Source organism: Glycine max, chromosome 8 (genome assembly GCF_000004515.6).
Source record: "Glycine max cultivar Williams 82 chromosome 8, Glycine_max_v4.0, whole genome shotgun sequence".
NCBI lineage: Eukaryota > Viridiplantae > Streptophyta > Magnoliopsida > Fabales > Fabaceae > Glycine > Glycine max.
The window spans coordinates 42,357,087-42,374,816 of record NC_038244.2 but is presented as its reverse complement, the minus strand read 5'-3'; positions in this window follow the sequence as shown (position 1 = coordinate 42,374,816).

The following is a 17,730-nucleotide window of genomic DNA, read 5'->3' as shown; positions in this document are numbered from 1 at the left end:
TATTTTGGTTCTATTTAGCCATAGCCTTATGCAACTTTGCAAGTATTTCTATGATTCTTTTGCTTGTTTTGGTAGTCTTTCTGCGGCTTCTTGAGTACTTAATTTCTTATCATGCGTGGCAATAGAAATTCGAAACGTTTGCCTGCCTAAAACAACCATTCTTCATCTCTATTAATTTTTTTTTCTCAAATAAAGTCAGTGTGATTAGGTAGTATTTATAATCTAAACCAACTATCAGTAGAAAAATAGCAACATAATTTTAAACACACTAACATGTACTTTTCTGTAGGTTAAAATTTATTGGATCCAATGAAGTTTTGTGGGTCTCGCTTTCTATTTAACAAGTCTCGATTGTTATTTTGTAATTCCTAATTAATTTCAATTAAGAATAGACAATATATTACAAAGAGTATGCTACAAAAGTGTATTGTTAAACACTTGTCACTATTTCCATAAAAAAAAACACTTCTCACTATTGGTATTGATTTGTTTTTCATCACACAATTTAAAAGTGAATAATTGAACATTGTATAAAATTGTTTCTATAAAATAAAATACTTGCAATATCATCATCTCTGTTGTGGCACCGCTGATTTTGGAGACTTTAGCACCTATTAAATAAGTTGCTGAACAATTTTTAAAATTTATTTAACAATGTGTCGTGCACAAAATTTCATATTTACGTGTAATTCACCCCTAGTACGTGACTATATGGCGTTGATAATCAAGACTTCCATTCGTATCTCACCTTTCACATCACTGCCTTAGATAGTGAAAGAAATCAAAGGTGAGATATGAATATAGATAGGTCTTGGAAAGGAGAATGAGAAATAAAGAATGTGATGAGGACTGTTGTACAATTTTTGTTGAGTAATGGCTCCCGCTGCTCGTTATGATTGTTTGTTTTAAGCTTTTTAGAAGGCAATTTTTTATTTTTAAGAATATGTTAAAACTACTTTATTTAATAGAAATGTTATATGGTTTGATTATAATTTATGAAAGTGTTTTATTTTAAGTAACTATATTTTTTAAGAAATTATTTAAAGTTAATGATTAAAAATTAGATTTTCATTTTCAATTTTTTTAAAGTTTAAGCATTAAAATTTTTAAAAGTATATTTTGAAGTAATGGGTTTTCACCAAAAGAGTTGAATATACAGGCTTATTATAAAGTACCTTTTTTTATAATTTTTTTTCTAATGCATCAAACTTGTTCTTTCTTCTGTCTTTTGAATCGTAACCGTTTTTTTTTTTGTTCAATTTTGGGTTGTTACTGAATGGCCTACTTTTCTCATTAATCTGGGTCCTCGGTCCATGCTATGTTGGTGGCTGGGAATGCTCCTTTTTTACGAATGCTTTTTTTGAGAGTGTTGGTGCACCCAATACTATTGTTGGTACATTCAACATTATTTGAAAATGGTAAAACTGTCCCTGATAATTTCTCCTCCTACGGATCAAGTTGATCCGTAAAAGACTTACGGATCAACCTGATTCGTAAGTTTTAAAGAATAGCTTATCAAGTTGATCCGTAAAAAATTAACTTACGGATCAACTTGATTCGTAAGGGGTATTTTTGTCTTTTTGTGGTTAGTGCTGGGTGCACCAGCAATAATGCTGGGTGCACCTAACAACACTCTTTTTTTAATACATATTTTTTACGAATGTTATGGGTGAGAGAAATAAACTTCTAATGATTCTAAGTTAAATTTGAATTCGTTAGATTCAAATTATGAATTGTTATTGGATCAGTCAAATCCCTCAGCAGGTGAAGGAAAAAACACACACACACACACATATATATATATATATATATATATATATATATATATATATATATATATATATATATATTTCACGAATTGATAATTTGATTAAGCAGTTTTTAAATCAGAAGGCTTTTCATAAATATTTTAATCTTTTTTTTTAATTATTTTATTGGGATGAAGTATTTACCTTATTAATCTTTATTGGAGAATCTGGTTAGTCATTTTTAATGTGATTATTTTCTTTCAATCACGATATTTTATCCACAATGTTTAAAATTGAGACCTTAATTTTTTTTTTCTTCAGAAAATCAAAATCTTAAATAAGGAATCAAATTCGTTACTATTCAGATAAATGGAAATCTATTAATAAAGGGAAGCTTTTTAAGTAAAAAACTAAAGATTGATACTAAAAATCTTAGGAATTAAAATAAAATTTTATTTATATTTATGTCTAAATTTTAATTTATGAAGCTACACATTTAATGTTTGACTATTGCGAAGTGTATAATAAAATAAGACTAAAGATATTTTAATCATTACAACAAAAATATCCTAGCTATTCTCCCGTTTTCATTCCAAAATAGAGAGAAGATGTAATAATAATTTTTTTCACAAACAAGCCCATACCATTTTTTTCTTTTCAATCTCTCCATCACTCTATGCTTCCAAACGAGGAACATTTCACTGGGAAGCGCATTCTCTGACCCATGTTCTCTGGTCTCGCTTCACAAACGTCTATTTCCAAACGTCTTTTGCATATTTGAAGAACTTTATTGAAATTAATTTTTTACATGTAAAAATTGATGGCAAATATTAGAAGGTTTATAATAATTTATGTTTAGTATTCAACCAATTTAACTAGATTCTCCTAGTCATTTTTTTACTTAGACTCCCTTAAATGATATTATTTGCTTTTTACTTCTTTTAAATGAATTTGACGAGCAAAATTATTATTGAGACGTGCGTTCTTAAATTGAAACAAACATGCACCTACACAATTTTAACCCACCAAGTTCCAAGTCGGCAACTTCCTATTAAAAAACCAAATTGTGTAGTCCATTAGAAATTTTTTGTCCGTTTGAGACATTTATTTCTATATACATTTCAATAAATAAAATCTCAGTGCATATATATGATGTAATAATAATGATTTTAAAACACTAAAATTATGGCTCTTTCATCACCAAATGTGTGTATTAAGTATAAAGTAACACGAGATTAATTTAACTGAACCATAGTATCAAGTTAGAGTATTAGATAAGTAGTTATGTTAAATATTTAGAGGACAAGTTTTATTCTCATAATAATTTCATCTAATTTGGCTCTTCCATGTAATTTCTACTGAAACATTATGTATCCTTGGAGTTATTTAGTTAGCGAGAAATTTCTTGCTCCTCTCGTTAAAAAATTAATTAGTAAATAGATCCCAACATACATGAGCCAGAAGATAAATGTACAATCAAATAATGGTAATTAATTTTCACACGGCCTAGTGTGATTTTATCATCCTGTGTCTCTTAAAAAAAAAATAAAAAAATCAAAACCTCCTGTGTCACAAACACATGCCATTTTATGTGGCCTGAATCCTTAATTACCAATTGCATTTGTTTTTATTGGAAAAAATATTTTTAATCTTTATACTTTTATAACCTGTTTGGATATAAATGTAAAAGTGTTTTTGAGAGTTTTCCAAAGTTTCTCTACTGAAAAAAAAAACATTATATTTCCAGTAAAACAGGCTCTCAAAAGTACTTATAATTTGTATCCAAATAAACTCTTAATTAAACTTGGTCTAGGTCTTTATATTTTTACATTGGTGAACTTGACTCTCAGACTTTAAAAAAAAAAATTGATTTAATCTTTCATAACTTTAGATGATAAATTCTTAGAGAATATGGGTTAAATCTACATTTTTTTTTAAGTTTAAGGACCAAATTAATCGATATAAAAATATATGAACCTTGACCACATTTGAAGTATAAGAACTGAGCGCACGTATTTTCTTTCTTTATTTTACCCCTCATGCTACCGTTCCTTCACACCATACATAGATATCACATGCGCACAAGATACAGCACTTGTTAATACATCATATAGAAAAAACTATTGCAATTAAAAAAAGTCAATATACAGATAGGGAAATGCAAACACTAGATAATAAAATAGGCATAAGCTTCCCTCTCATTTTTACTTAAAAGTATATACTTTCTTATAACATTAATTTGCTTCCTATCGCTACTTTGAACCCAAAAGAGAAATATATATACAGGTCTGTTAGTGCTGTAAACAGGAAGTCAATCGATCAAAAACTAGTTGGAAGCGTTTTGAAAAGATTAGTTCACAACGTAACAATCTAAGATTGTCACGCCATCTTAAGTCATATCTATATAGAAGTAAACTATATTTGTAATTAATCATATCTAGAAAAAGTTCAAATGTATTGAGTTGTTGTTTGGCAACATCATAGATCTTTCTTGTATTGATCTTGATTTTCTTTTTCTTTTTTTTCCCTACACGATATTGATATTTTTTTTAGGTGGAATTGTTGGTACGTGTGATCTCACCAATGGTTGAAGAGGAATATATTGCACCAATTGAAGTGGATGGACCGTGCTTTGATTCTTATCTTGCCATGCTTAGTAATTTTCAAACAGTACACCTTTACGTTTGCTAGTTAGCAAGTTCTTGGATGTTGGAACGTATAAAGATTATTAGGTTGGGTTAGTTAAAACAATTTGAAATGTTTGATGATGGTGGGATTTTAACATTTATTCTATCTCATTTACTTTTCATGCATGCGTGTGTTAGTGAGAGACACGAAAAAGGACAAAAAAATATTGATTTTCCAAATAATTTTGTGAACTTGCATAAGTCATGTTTTTTAATAATTAACTAAAATTTTAATAGAAAATTAAGATCATTAGAGCAAAATGGTATGGAAATCTACAGTGTGATTATTTTGTTTGGAACTGTAAATATTTACTATAGTAGCTTTTATTTGGTTTAAAGTAATGAGAATATATGACATTCCATTCTCAATCTCTAGTTTATAGGAAACTAGGAAAGGGAATAAGCTTTTTCATGGAACCAACATTTTTACTTCGTGGGAATTGGTATCCAAAATATAGTAAAGAAAAGGAATCCTTATTTATTTCCCTGAATATGTAAGAAAAATGGCCACCAAACTTAGTGTTCATGACTTAATCTCATTTTTTCTTTCTTTCTAAAGTCAAACCATATTTCTTTAGGGTAAAAAAAGATGTAATGTAATATGTATGAGAGAGGGGATCCACTTACTATAGAATTAAAAAAGTTATTCTTGAAGTAATTGAACCCCTCCTATGTGTATATATATATTATTAAAACAAATCACACCATTTGTTTATATTAATAAGATTCAAATTTAAAATGATATTTATTTATTTTTACAAAATTTGAGGTTGCTTGTATTAATTATTTTTAAATTAGAAATATTTTTACTTAAAAGAAAAGAAAGAATGTATTGACAAAAAAGTAAAAGATAAATGAATATTAATAATAAAAATAATTTTGATGAAAAAAATTATAAATTAAAGAAAAATTTATTGCTATAAATTAAATTAATTAGTTTCAGGGGGATCTGTTGCCCCCTCCATTCTTATGAGTTGAATTTGGCTAAACACATTAAATCGATCAAAATATTTTTATTTGGATTGGTATGATTTGTGAATTTTTCTGGTCAAACTAAGGAGTTAATTTAGATCATCAATTAGGTTCAAAAGGTTATAAATTATTTTATTTTTCTAAAAATATTAAAAAAATAAATATATACAAAAATATAAATAACAATAAAAAATAAAATATTATGTCAACACGTTGACTCATTATTGAGTCGAATTTTACCGAAACAATTGCAAAATTTGAATTTTGTTATGAAGGATATTGGACGTCATAATTTGTTTTTTTTACTAAATATAAGAAATTTATTAATAATGATAACAGAATTATTCCACAAATATATGAAATTGTCATGCTCTTCCATGTCTGCACAACAACTTGTGCCCCGAATTTAACCATAACAATACGAGTAAGTGAATTATAATTTCCTTTCCTACACCAACACTATATTGTCTTAATCTATGATATTTTCACTGTTCAACCTTCGACTTTGTGATATTGTCCTAATTCTAGAATAAGACAAATTAACTTCCTCTTAAAATTAATTTAAAAAATTGAAGAAAGTATAGGAAAAGAAAAAATGATTTCCCTTTCCTTATTGGACCAACCAGCAAAAAGAGCTAAGAATCAGGGTTACAACCTCAGAAACATACCAACTATTTCTTTAGGCCATTCAATGCGAAGATAATTTTGTAATATTGTCAATACATGTAACATATATGAAACGCACATTATTACGTTGTTTCGTCATACGAGCGTACACATTAATTTGTTGTCTATAAAATAAAATCATGTCGTTTTCAAAATATTATGTATCCATGTGGTGTGATTTTGACAGGTTAATTACCGTACCATTTTGGAACATGTATCGTTTTAATGGTTGGCATCTTCACCTCCATTTTTAGGATGAAGTATAAACATCAGGTTGTGGTCCCTGACCTATATATTATACCAGAGAATCAATATTTAGCTAGCTAGGGGCATTTAGGGTTTTGAATTGTGGATCACAATATATAGTGTTATGAGCAGCGAACATGTGTCATGAGTTAATACATACTTTTCTTTTTGTCTTGGTACAAAATCACAAATATCTTTCAATTTGCTGAGTTAGAAATTAATATTGCTTAAGATGTGTAACTGTCATTAATTTTAAAAAAATTTACATAAAGAAAAAATTAAACATAATTTTTCTTATTAAATAAATCGTTCTTTCATATATAAATACAATAAAACCATAAACCATTTTGTTAATATTTATGTTAGTTACTTACTTTGTTTTCAACTTTATCATAGGGGGTTTAAATTAAGTTCATACTACTGAATATCAGCGTTTTGCACGTACGGGTTAGAAATTAAAATAAATTGTTTTAATTTAGATGTTATTCAAAATATGTCTATTTTTTAGACAATAGTAAATAATTTTAAATTATACTTTTTGTAAGTGAATAATCATAAAACTATAACATATTTTACCTTGAAATTAGAATAGCTAGGACAATCTTTTTGGTAACTTTCTCTGAATGCTTTAGCCTTGTTCTGAAATTTCTAATCAATAGATAGATGGATTCTTATTTGTGTATTTGTTGACTGTAAAGTTTTTTCCTTAATTATATGAAAAAACCACAAAGAAGCAAACGAATCTGTGGTTGGGTCTGAGTGGATGTGAAGTAAGTATAGCAAAACAAATTCATTGATGTCTAACATTCAAGTTTGTAATTAGTGAGATAATAATTTAAAAATGCAAGTGAATAAGCAACGATTCTGTGATAATGAAGATCATAAATGAGGAGACAAATGTGAAGATAGAAAGAAAAAGAAATTATATGTTATACATAGGAACATCTCATTTCATTTTACCATAGGCACAACAACGACAAAAGGAAGATTAACATCTTATTGTATAGTACATTACATCCTATCTACCAAGCATCCCAATTTTACTATACCATGAACAAATATTAATTTGTTTCAAGAACTAATGATGAGTTGGTGGGAATTGGACTGCCATTACTTATTCCCCTGAATAAATAATGATTATTGAGTAATTGAATAGAAAAAAAAAATGAAAACTGTAGTTATTTATGTAAATAAGGATACATGTTATAAAACTATAGTTAATTAAATAAGGATCATAATCCACAACTATCTAATAATTTTTCCATGTGGTCCATCTAATAATAATAGCTAGTCTAAGAACACCAAGTATTCATAATTAGTTCCAATCAATTTCTTTATGACATGTTACTAAAATTTGAGTCATTTTTATTTTTGGTTTCCTAATTTAAATTTATTTGCTGTAAAAAAAATTAATTTATTTTTTGCCCCTCAATTTTAAAAAAATATTCTTTTTAGTCACTCTTTATTAAAAAAAATATCATAATAATTTTAGGGTAATTGTGATGTTTATTTATTTTTATGGAGATCAAGAGAAAAAAAGATTATTTTTGAAATTGAAGGACTACAAAAAATAAATTTTAATTTGTGGAACCAAAATTAAAAGTTATCTAAAATTGAGAGACCAAAAATATATTTTAGTAAAAAATTAATAATATTTTATTATATGTCATGTATGACAATTAAATAAGGAATATATGATTCCCGATGTAATAATTTCTTATGTATGATGACGTACTTGGTAGAAGTTAATTTTGGAGGAAAAATCACTTATTTTTAAAAAATCTCTAATAAAATAAAAAAGTTATTTTTTTATTCTTGATGATAAGTTGATAAAAATGCATTAATTTCAATGAGATTATCTTGAAAGTTTGTTTGATATGTAATTTTAATGTGAGTTTGCTCTGACGCTCATGTAGGTTTTGTAGATTGCAACAAATTCATGTTGATTTTCATTTACACCCTATGAAGTCCAGATACGGGATAAGATACATGTACAATATAACATGGATACGGGAATATGATAATTTTTTTTAAAATTAAGGATATGACACATCCTGAATATGTTAATAAAAAATTATATATATATATGGATGTAAAATAAAATATCAACAATAATTAATATAAGTAATACTGACTTAAATTTTTTAATTAAGAGATTAAATTATTTATCTTTAGATATAAAATAAACTGTGTTGAAATAAAAATAAGTGTCCTACATTTTCTTTAAAAAAATGGATACGTATTGGAGGCTTATCTGTGTCCGACATGAATATAATACCAATACTTTTCCATTTTTTGAAGTATCGAAACTTCATAGTTGACACCTATAAACAACAAATAGCGAGTTAGATATTCCAGGCCACTATGGTCTGTATACTCAAATACTGCATGTATGTTTTAATTAACCTTAAATCACAACCATTTCATTTTCTTTTTGGCTTTTGTTTTATGTAACCGTGCGTTGGGATTAATATATATTCTCCGAGAATTCCCATGTTAACATCAGTTTATAAACTGTTTTTATTGATTAATTTATGTAAGTTATTTTAACTCTCAAGTGATAGGTGGGAAATTTCCAAGGGGAATGTGATTTTACCCCCAAATTCCAGACACAATGATTAGGGGTAGTATAAAGGAATGATTGCACTTATTAAAGGGTTATTGTCAAACCCCTTTCCATGTTACAACAATGTGGTCCTCAAAGAAGAAACTTCAAGGATTCACATTTCCTTTAATGATGTATGGTCATCTAGACATACAATGTAACACATGGCATATGGTCAAAATTTGCATTTAAAGTTCAGCAGAGAAATTGTGCACAGAAGAATCACATATATAGCCATAGTATCAAATGCAGTTTGAAAAAAATTTAGGGTAACTATACGTATAATGAAAAGAGACCTCTCATACAACAAACTTGGTCAATATATTAATGGACCTATGAAATTGATGGCACTAGGAAACATAGGTTGTTTCTGGCAATGTGTCTTATTAATTATTTTGTACATTGTACCTAAATGAAGCTAATTGCTTTTTGTTAAGGTGGAAAGAAATTAGCAATTGAGATTATTACCTTACATCTTTCAGTCAATTATATCCTGGAAAATTTGGTGAAGCATTGAATCTAGTACCTAAAATCAATCTCTTCACAAAATCTAGTCCTCTATGGTTATTTATATGAAAGTAGATAAAACCTTTGTTCTTCATATCTCAACAATGCGCTTAGCCTATTGAAACTAAATATTGTCAATGACTCAAATTTTCTCAATTGATAATTTCATTGAAACAAACATTTTAGAAGGTAGCTCCAGATTTCATAATATCTGGGAGATTCAGGAAAAGAAAGAGAAGATGGTGTCTTTTAGAATGACAATTTTTTTTTTCCAACAAGTACTGTCAAGTCAATAATTTTATCAATTGCACTGATAAATACTCTAGTTGAGGGAAACAAATGAATTGCTATAATAGTAAAGTTCAGCCTAATTGTATGCAAAATCGATTTTCTTTTGGCATGCATATGTTATGATTGTCTCACTTTAGCTTAAGACATGACCTTTCCAAAAAAAAAAAAAGAAAATTATTGTAGAAGAAACTTTTAACTGACCGTTTATATAGATAAGTTACAGTGACATGCAAGAATCACGTAAAAAGTAATTTCAATTAAAAATATAAACAATGTAAAACAAAAATATTTAATTTCTTATGCTATATATAATGCTATTTGGTGTAAATTTTCTGTATATACATATTTCATGGTCGGTATAGGAAATGAAAGATATTTTTCAATGTGACTAAACAATCGGATTCGTTTAATTAACTTTTAGTTCACACCATGATGAAATTAATGCATGTTATTTCACTGTTAGTGCAAAAATTGCGGCCCTGTTTGTATTAGGAGAAATTGTACTTTGTGTATTGTTTTAGAATGATTAATTTGATATTGGGATAGAAGCAGGGATGAATCCAAAAAATTTATTTACTGAGAGTAAGAAAATAATATTTTTTATATTAGTGGCAACAAAATAATATATCATATCTTTACGGAAGAAAATATGATATATTTTTATAAAATATATAATTTTATGATAAAAATATAAATTATTTATATAAGCTTTTACAAATTACAATCCTATTAATTAAGGTGTGTGTTTCTCACTGATTTTGCATGTGCATACTTAATATTATAGGAGCAAAAACAATAAAAAATAGAAAGCTAAAGCGGTAAAATCACTACCAATTTATTATTTCTTTTATCTCTTGGTTATAATTTTTTACATTCATCTAAAAATTATTATCGAAGGGGGGCAACATCTTTTTTTTTTTATGGAGAAAAAAAATCTTATTTTATCAAATAAATATAAGAAAAAAATATCTTGTAAAGACAATTGTTCCGTAATCTCTAACTTACATCCGTCACTATTGGATCAAAGTGCCAATAAATCACACTGCTGTAGTGTGTGAACTGGAGTTAGGTTTCATTCACAATGTTTTCTTTTTTTATACTGAATGTTTCAATGACAATTTTGATATATGGGTTTGTTTGGAAAAAAATGGTAACCCAATGCAAAGTAATTTTTGAGGAAAGAATGAGACATGATGAATAGAAATAGATTTTTCTCTCCTTTAGTAAACTCAATTAATAGTTAATACAAACAAATCTGAAGAATGGTTTAATTTTACCATGACTTAAATATTTTTTTTTAATGAAATATAGTCATATTTTACTTTCATTACTAGAAAATAAGCTTTTAATATTGGTTAATAATCAATGTTGAAATTATTGACGTTAAAAATAACAACGTTAACATCGATTTTTGAAAATCCATGTTAAACTAAACTACACAATATCGGTTTTCTAAATCGATTGACGACAAAATCAATTTTTTAAATATCGATGTTGTTTTCTGCTTACGAACGTCAGTTTTTAGAAAAATCAATGTTGTCAGTCAACCACAACATCAATTTTTTTAAAAACCGATGTTGATGAGTAGAAAACAACATCGGTAATTTTTAGAAAAATCAATGTTATTTTTTGGAATTTTTTTAATATCAGGTTTGTTTTTTTAATTACCCTAAATTAACCTGCAAATTGAAGCACAAAAGCACAAAACCAATCCAGAGAGTTTTGAGACAGTTTCTCCAGGGCAGTTCAAATTTTATCCATAATAATTGAATATTTACTATTAATTAAAAGAAATATTTAAAGTAATGAAAGTCAATAGATAAAACCATTTGTAACCTAATCTAAATTAACATAACTCTACGATTCTAAAATTACTTAAACACCTAGTGTTTTATTTTTAACTTTTAGATAATATCTTGTCCATTGAATGCGAATTGCCTTTATTCTCTCTGATTCCAATGGTCTCGAATCAGTAAAATACTGCATGATATAATAAAACACAAGTTAAAAAATAAATAATAATAATTATAACAAATTGAATTAGTTTTGAAGTAAACAATTATCGTTTTCCAATTATCCTTAAAACCTCCTAGGATTATCGTTGACATCCAATACATTACGTAGTACTCACACTCAGTGTTTCCTTTTTGCTTATTACACTAAATTGAATAAGATATTTAGATATTCAAAGTTAACCAAAAATTACTGTATAGAGTGATAAAATTTAATTTTTAAGGCATCAAACATTGTTTAAATGATTTACTTTAACTACAATCCATCTAGCAGCAACCTTGGATTTACTTTCTTGACTATCGTTGAATCCTTTCAAAGTACTGATTAAGAGAAACATGCATGTGTATTATATAATTAAAATATTGATGTCAAATACTAATCATAAAGTAAATGCATTACCAAATACAATTGACCTGTTAATAATTCCTTTCAAGTAGTTGTCGGGCCTATTGTGCAAGGAACAAATTGAGATGACAACATTGTCCTTATGACATAATGAACATTTGCCAATGTGAACTGCATTGAAGAACATTAAGTTATTATAATGCATATATTATTTAAATTGATTTGTTCAGTTTAACTTACTCATTCAAGTAGGCTCCTGGGTAGACATCTCTCTGTGAATTTTGTATCCATTTCTTCATATAATCTTCTGATTCAAATTGCAATTGCCTAAATCTTTGTATGGATTGTGGCTCGAGGAATCCATACATAGAGGCATTCCTCACTCGCATACTTGTCTCTGTCATATGCCTATTATTGTTAAAATAAAGTAAATTATGTATGAATTTAAAACAATCAGTTAACTAATATACAATAATGTAACATCATTAATGGTACAAAATAACATTGCATGATGCCTTTTAACACTGTATCCATTCAAATTCCCATATGCAGGAAAGTCATTAATGGTACAACATAGCATTGCATGGAACTTGAATGTCTCATTTCGATACCCATTATACACGACAACCCCCTCGTCCCACAAATTTATCAAGTCTTCAATCAACGGACTGAGATGAACATCAATGTCATTTCCTGGTTGTGTTGGGTCAAATATCATCATAGAAAACATCATGCATTTTCGCTTCATGCATAACCGAGGAGGCAAGTTGTAGATTACTAGCAAAACAGGCCACAAACTGTGCTGATTGCTTATGTTGCCAAAGGGATTCATTTCGTCAGTGACAAGTCCAAGCCTTAGATTTTTTGCCTTTTTTTGAATTCCAGATATAGATGATTAATCTTCTTCCACTGAGAGAAATCAACCGGATGGTGAAACATTCCATCATAATTTCTAAATTGACAATCACTGTTGACATAGACAAGTCAAATTGCATTTAGTCAATTTCACTAATTAAAAAAACCCTTATGGACTCAATGTTGTAACTTGTTTATGGAGATCTCAGTCATCAAACATCAGACATGATTAGAAGAACACAATGGAAGCCAATATGGTAATCTGTTGTAACTTGTAAGGGGCAAACTCACTCTACCTGAAGAAACTGGAGCTTCGGGTAAGAGTTCAACAAATCTAACAAAAACCCAAAACTAAGGGTAGCAAGCAACTGGATGACCAGACCGCCCATTACCTATCTATCATATTATTTTTCAGCTTTTTTCCCTACAACTTGTAATCTTAATAATAGAGAAAATTGATTGAAATAGAATGCAATATGTAGATAAAAAAAAATAGTAGGTAGGAGTCAAATGAATGCATAAAGTGCAGGAGTACGGTGAAACCTGAAATAGTCAGTTATTGATAAGGTGAATATAGCAATGCAAAACCTAAAATAGACGCGATTCTGGTGATTTACAAAACCATAAGGGCGTGAGGGATTACTCTCAAGAAATATTCTACAAAAAATGTATTCAAGGGTTTAATAAGTCACAAATGAATAACAAAGGAACACAACAATCATGATGTCCCAACGTGTTATGACCTAAGTAAAAGAAGAACAAACCTTCGATGGTTGACGAAAGGCGACGGTGACAGCATTGCAGTAGCAAAGTCCCAATGACGTAGTCACGCTGGTGAGCAATGACAACCACAATGGTGACAATAATGAGTCTGACGGTCAGGACCGTCGTGAGAGAAAGTGGTGACACTAACGAACGTCAAGAATGAAGGGTGAGCTTTGGTGAAGGGTTTCGGGACTAAAGGACTGAACATACAACGTGAAAATTTGGGGTTTTTATATGACTGAAACACAATATCGATTTTTCTGAAAAATTGATGTTAACATGAGTTTGTTAACAATGTTAACATCTATTTTTTTTTTAAAAAAAACCAATGTTAACATACTCATTTTATTTACGAGTATGTCACTGCATTTTCATTAATATCGGTTTTATCAAAAATCGATGTTTAACGTAGTGATGTTAAAACTATTCTTTCTAGTAGTGTTTTGATCTTTTAAAAAAATTTGATTGACTTTTAGTTCATGCATTTTTTTGTCTCTTTTTTATTTTAATTTAATCTTTCTAAGGGGACGAACTCAAAATCAACAAAATGTTATAAGAATTAAAACGAAACAATATATCTTTATGGGAAGGACTAAAATAAAATAACAAGAACTAAAATAAAAAAAAAGAATTTTAGAGAGATCAAAAGTCAAGCAAATTTTTCAGGAATTAAAAGCAAAATGTGATTATATTTTAAGAACTAAAAATATATTTAAATATTTTATTTTAATTTTATAAAAAATAGTCTATGCACAAATAATTTAAAATTATTGAAATATTTTTGCAAATTTTAAATTTGATCCAAAATTAAGTTTGTAAAGTGCAATCCAAACTTGCACTTTGTTAGCTCAAATTAATTGAAAGAAGTAAATGACTAATAACAGATTCCTTAAGGATAAAAATATATATATTTTTTATTGGAGGACTTAAAGTGAAAACACCTATAAAATTAAAATTAAAGACAAAATATATTTTAATTTTATTTATTTGCAAATTTTTAATTTTAGATTCTAATCCTCCTGAAATGGTTGGTAACTAATTTATCACCACATCCAAACTCATCATGATATTGATTTTACTATTCAAATTTCTAAATATTTAAAACAAATACAAGGGGTTACGTGGAGGAGAGCAAATTCTAAGATAACACTTGATAATTGTGAAAAATGAAAATTATAAATCTAGACCATATAATTATATATGAATGGTCAAGATGATTAGTTAGTTGATGATCATATGATCACTTGAAAATATCATATGCATTGATTTTTCTTCTAATCTTATGTGTGATTAATTTGTTAATATATTTGTTAATATATGTTAATAAATGTTTTTGCAATTTGCTAACCTACACTATCATATGCTTATTTTTTATAGTTGAAGTACATTAACAAATTATAACTATAAATTATCTTAAAATGCATTAATGGTATAACTTACTAATGGTCTTCAATTGAAAAACATATTACAAATCACGTGCATAATATATATATATATATATATATATATATATATATATATATATATATATATATATATATATATATATATATATGATAGATCGTGTAATTAATGTCTCTATTATAGATTAAAGAAGATATTTTTCATCTTTCTTATGTCTTCTTAATAGTTATTTGTCCTATTTTTCCTGTAACCAGTAATAATTTTTCTTCTTTAAAGATTTACCAAGTTATCATATCATCCTCTATATTCGTACGTCAATGTCACATTATTACATGTTATTTAATAATTTTGATTAAAAATTGATGACAAATTAAGAATGAACTAAAATTTGTAAATTTTAAAAACATGGGAATCTAATGTGTAATAATTTTTTTTAAGAGACCAAATTACACAATTATAAAATTATAGAAACCAAAAGTGAATTAAAGTCTTTTAACATTATGTTGCTTAACATCACAAAAAACTCGGCAATAACAAGGCTTACCATATGAAGATGCAATGCTTACCATTTTTATTAGAATTAATTAAGATGCTTTTTGAGGAGATATAATATTTCTTAATGATGAAAGAAAAAGGGAGAAAAGAGAGAGATTATGAGTTCAAATCTCACAACTAACAAAAAGTAATATTTAATAATTAATATTATCTGACAAAAAAAATCTTTTTGGTTGAATTAAAATTTAGGTTTGTTGACTAAACCGTGTGTCATTCTATCAGCTTGTATTTTTCAGTCTAATTAATCTTATTGGCTGGTCTTTCATTATCTTTACGTAAATGAGTTAGATTAATTACTCTTTATATTTTGGGTAGTAAAATTCATTTGTCAAATAAAATGATATGCCTCAGCATTAATTTGTGCCCTCTTCAACTTTCTTTCTAGACATTAATCTCAGCTCATGTGGGGCAGATCTATACTCGAGAGAATTCAAGGTCTCCTCACTTGACCATGGACCACCCTGAATTCTTCCAATGACTATATATAGACTTTTTTTTTTTTGTGGTCAATTTTGTACGTGTGCTTTGAGTTTATAAAACTGATTTTTGTATAATTTCCTTCTCTTTTATTTTTTTGTTTATCCTGAGAAATAGAAGACAGAAAATACTTTAACATGTAATTAGTAGTTGAATTTCTACATTTCTTTTTCTCTACTCTTCTTTTAATTTACACACATATATTTTACCGTATTGATTATTTATCCATCGTTGTTCTGAAGTAAGAATATACATTTTAAGAATAGTTATAAAATAGTTAGGTGTGAAAATGTAAAGAAAGAGATTAATAACGATTCACACAAGTAATAATAATTTAATTTTTTTAACTAAATAGTTCATGATTTAAATTCTAGTTGATTTTTAAGTATAAAATAAATTATATTGAAAGAAAATTATTTATATCACCTTATACGCACTTGAAGTCTTTAACAAAAATTAATCACTATTTTTAATAAAAATTATTTCATATCAATACTATTAAAAAAAATGTGAAGAGAGTTTTTCTTGGAGAAATTACCTCATACCATTTACCACTCTCTAATGCTTTCTCCGTATTTCCTTGCCAATTAATTGTCATATTCTTTTTGGGCCTACTGTTGAATTGGAAAACAGAGTCAGTTATTTCCCTTGGACCTGAGGGTAGCTTTTTTTTTTTCTTTTTTTTTTTTTTTTTTTTTTTTCTAGCTCCAATTTTCTTCATTAAATTCTGTAAAATTTTAAATCTACCATTATAGTCAATCTCACGGTTTCTACCCTTTTTCATACAAGATGACCTCCCCTTTTCTGTGTCACGGCTTTGATGGTGGGAATAATAATAAAAAACGATTTTTTAAAATAAATTTTAGAGTTCTAAAAAAGATAAAAAGCATAATATACGTAAAAAGTGATGAGTTTAAAAAAGAAAATAAAGACATAGGAAAGTGTAAAATAAATATATAAAATGTGAAAAAAGAAATCTGGCTAGTGTATTTTTTTTATAAGAAATCTGGCTAGAGTATTCATTATCATTTTACCGTCAAATTTTGTATGCTACCTATTGGGTTGGCTTATAGTACTAGGCTCTCTTAAAAAAAAAAAAAAAGAAGAAGAAGACCAAAAGTGTATTTTATGCTGTTTTCATTATTGGACAGTGTTGCTGGAATAAATTTACTTCTACTGCTATGAGAGAAAAATAGTTTTGAATTTGTAGACAACAAATTTATTAACGAATAACGATCCACAAATAAATTTTACAGTAGAAAAATAAATGTAGTACTAGTGAATTTATAGATTAATTAATATTATATTTAATATTTGAATATACTTAATGTTGATGTTAAATATTATTTCATCCATCTTAAAATAAGTGTCATTCTATTTATTTTATATAGACAAAAAAAAGTTAATAAATTAATAAAAAAACAGTAATTTTATAAAACTAACCTTAGAATTAATATTTCATTAAAAAACTAAAATTACACTTATTAGAAATATTAGAAAAAAAATATCACTACTAAAAATATTATTTTTTATGACGAACATTCTAAAATGGTTATATGAAATCATTTTAGAATGTCATGCGATGACAATTGTA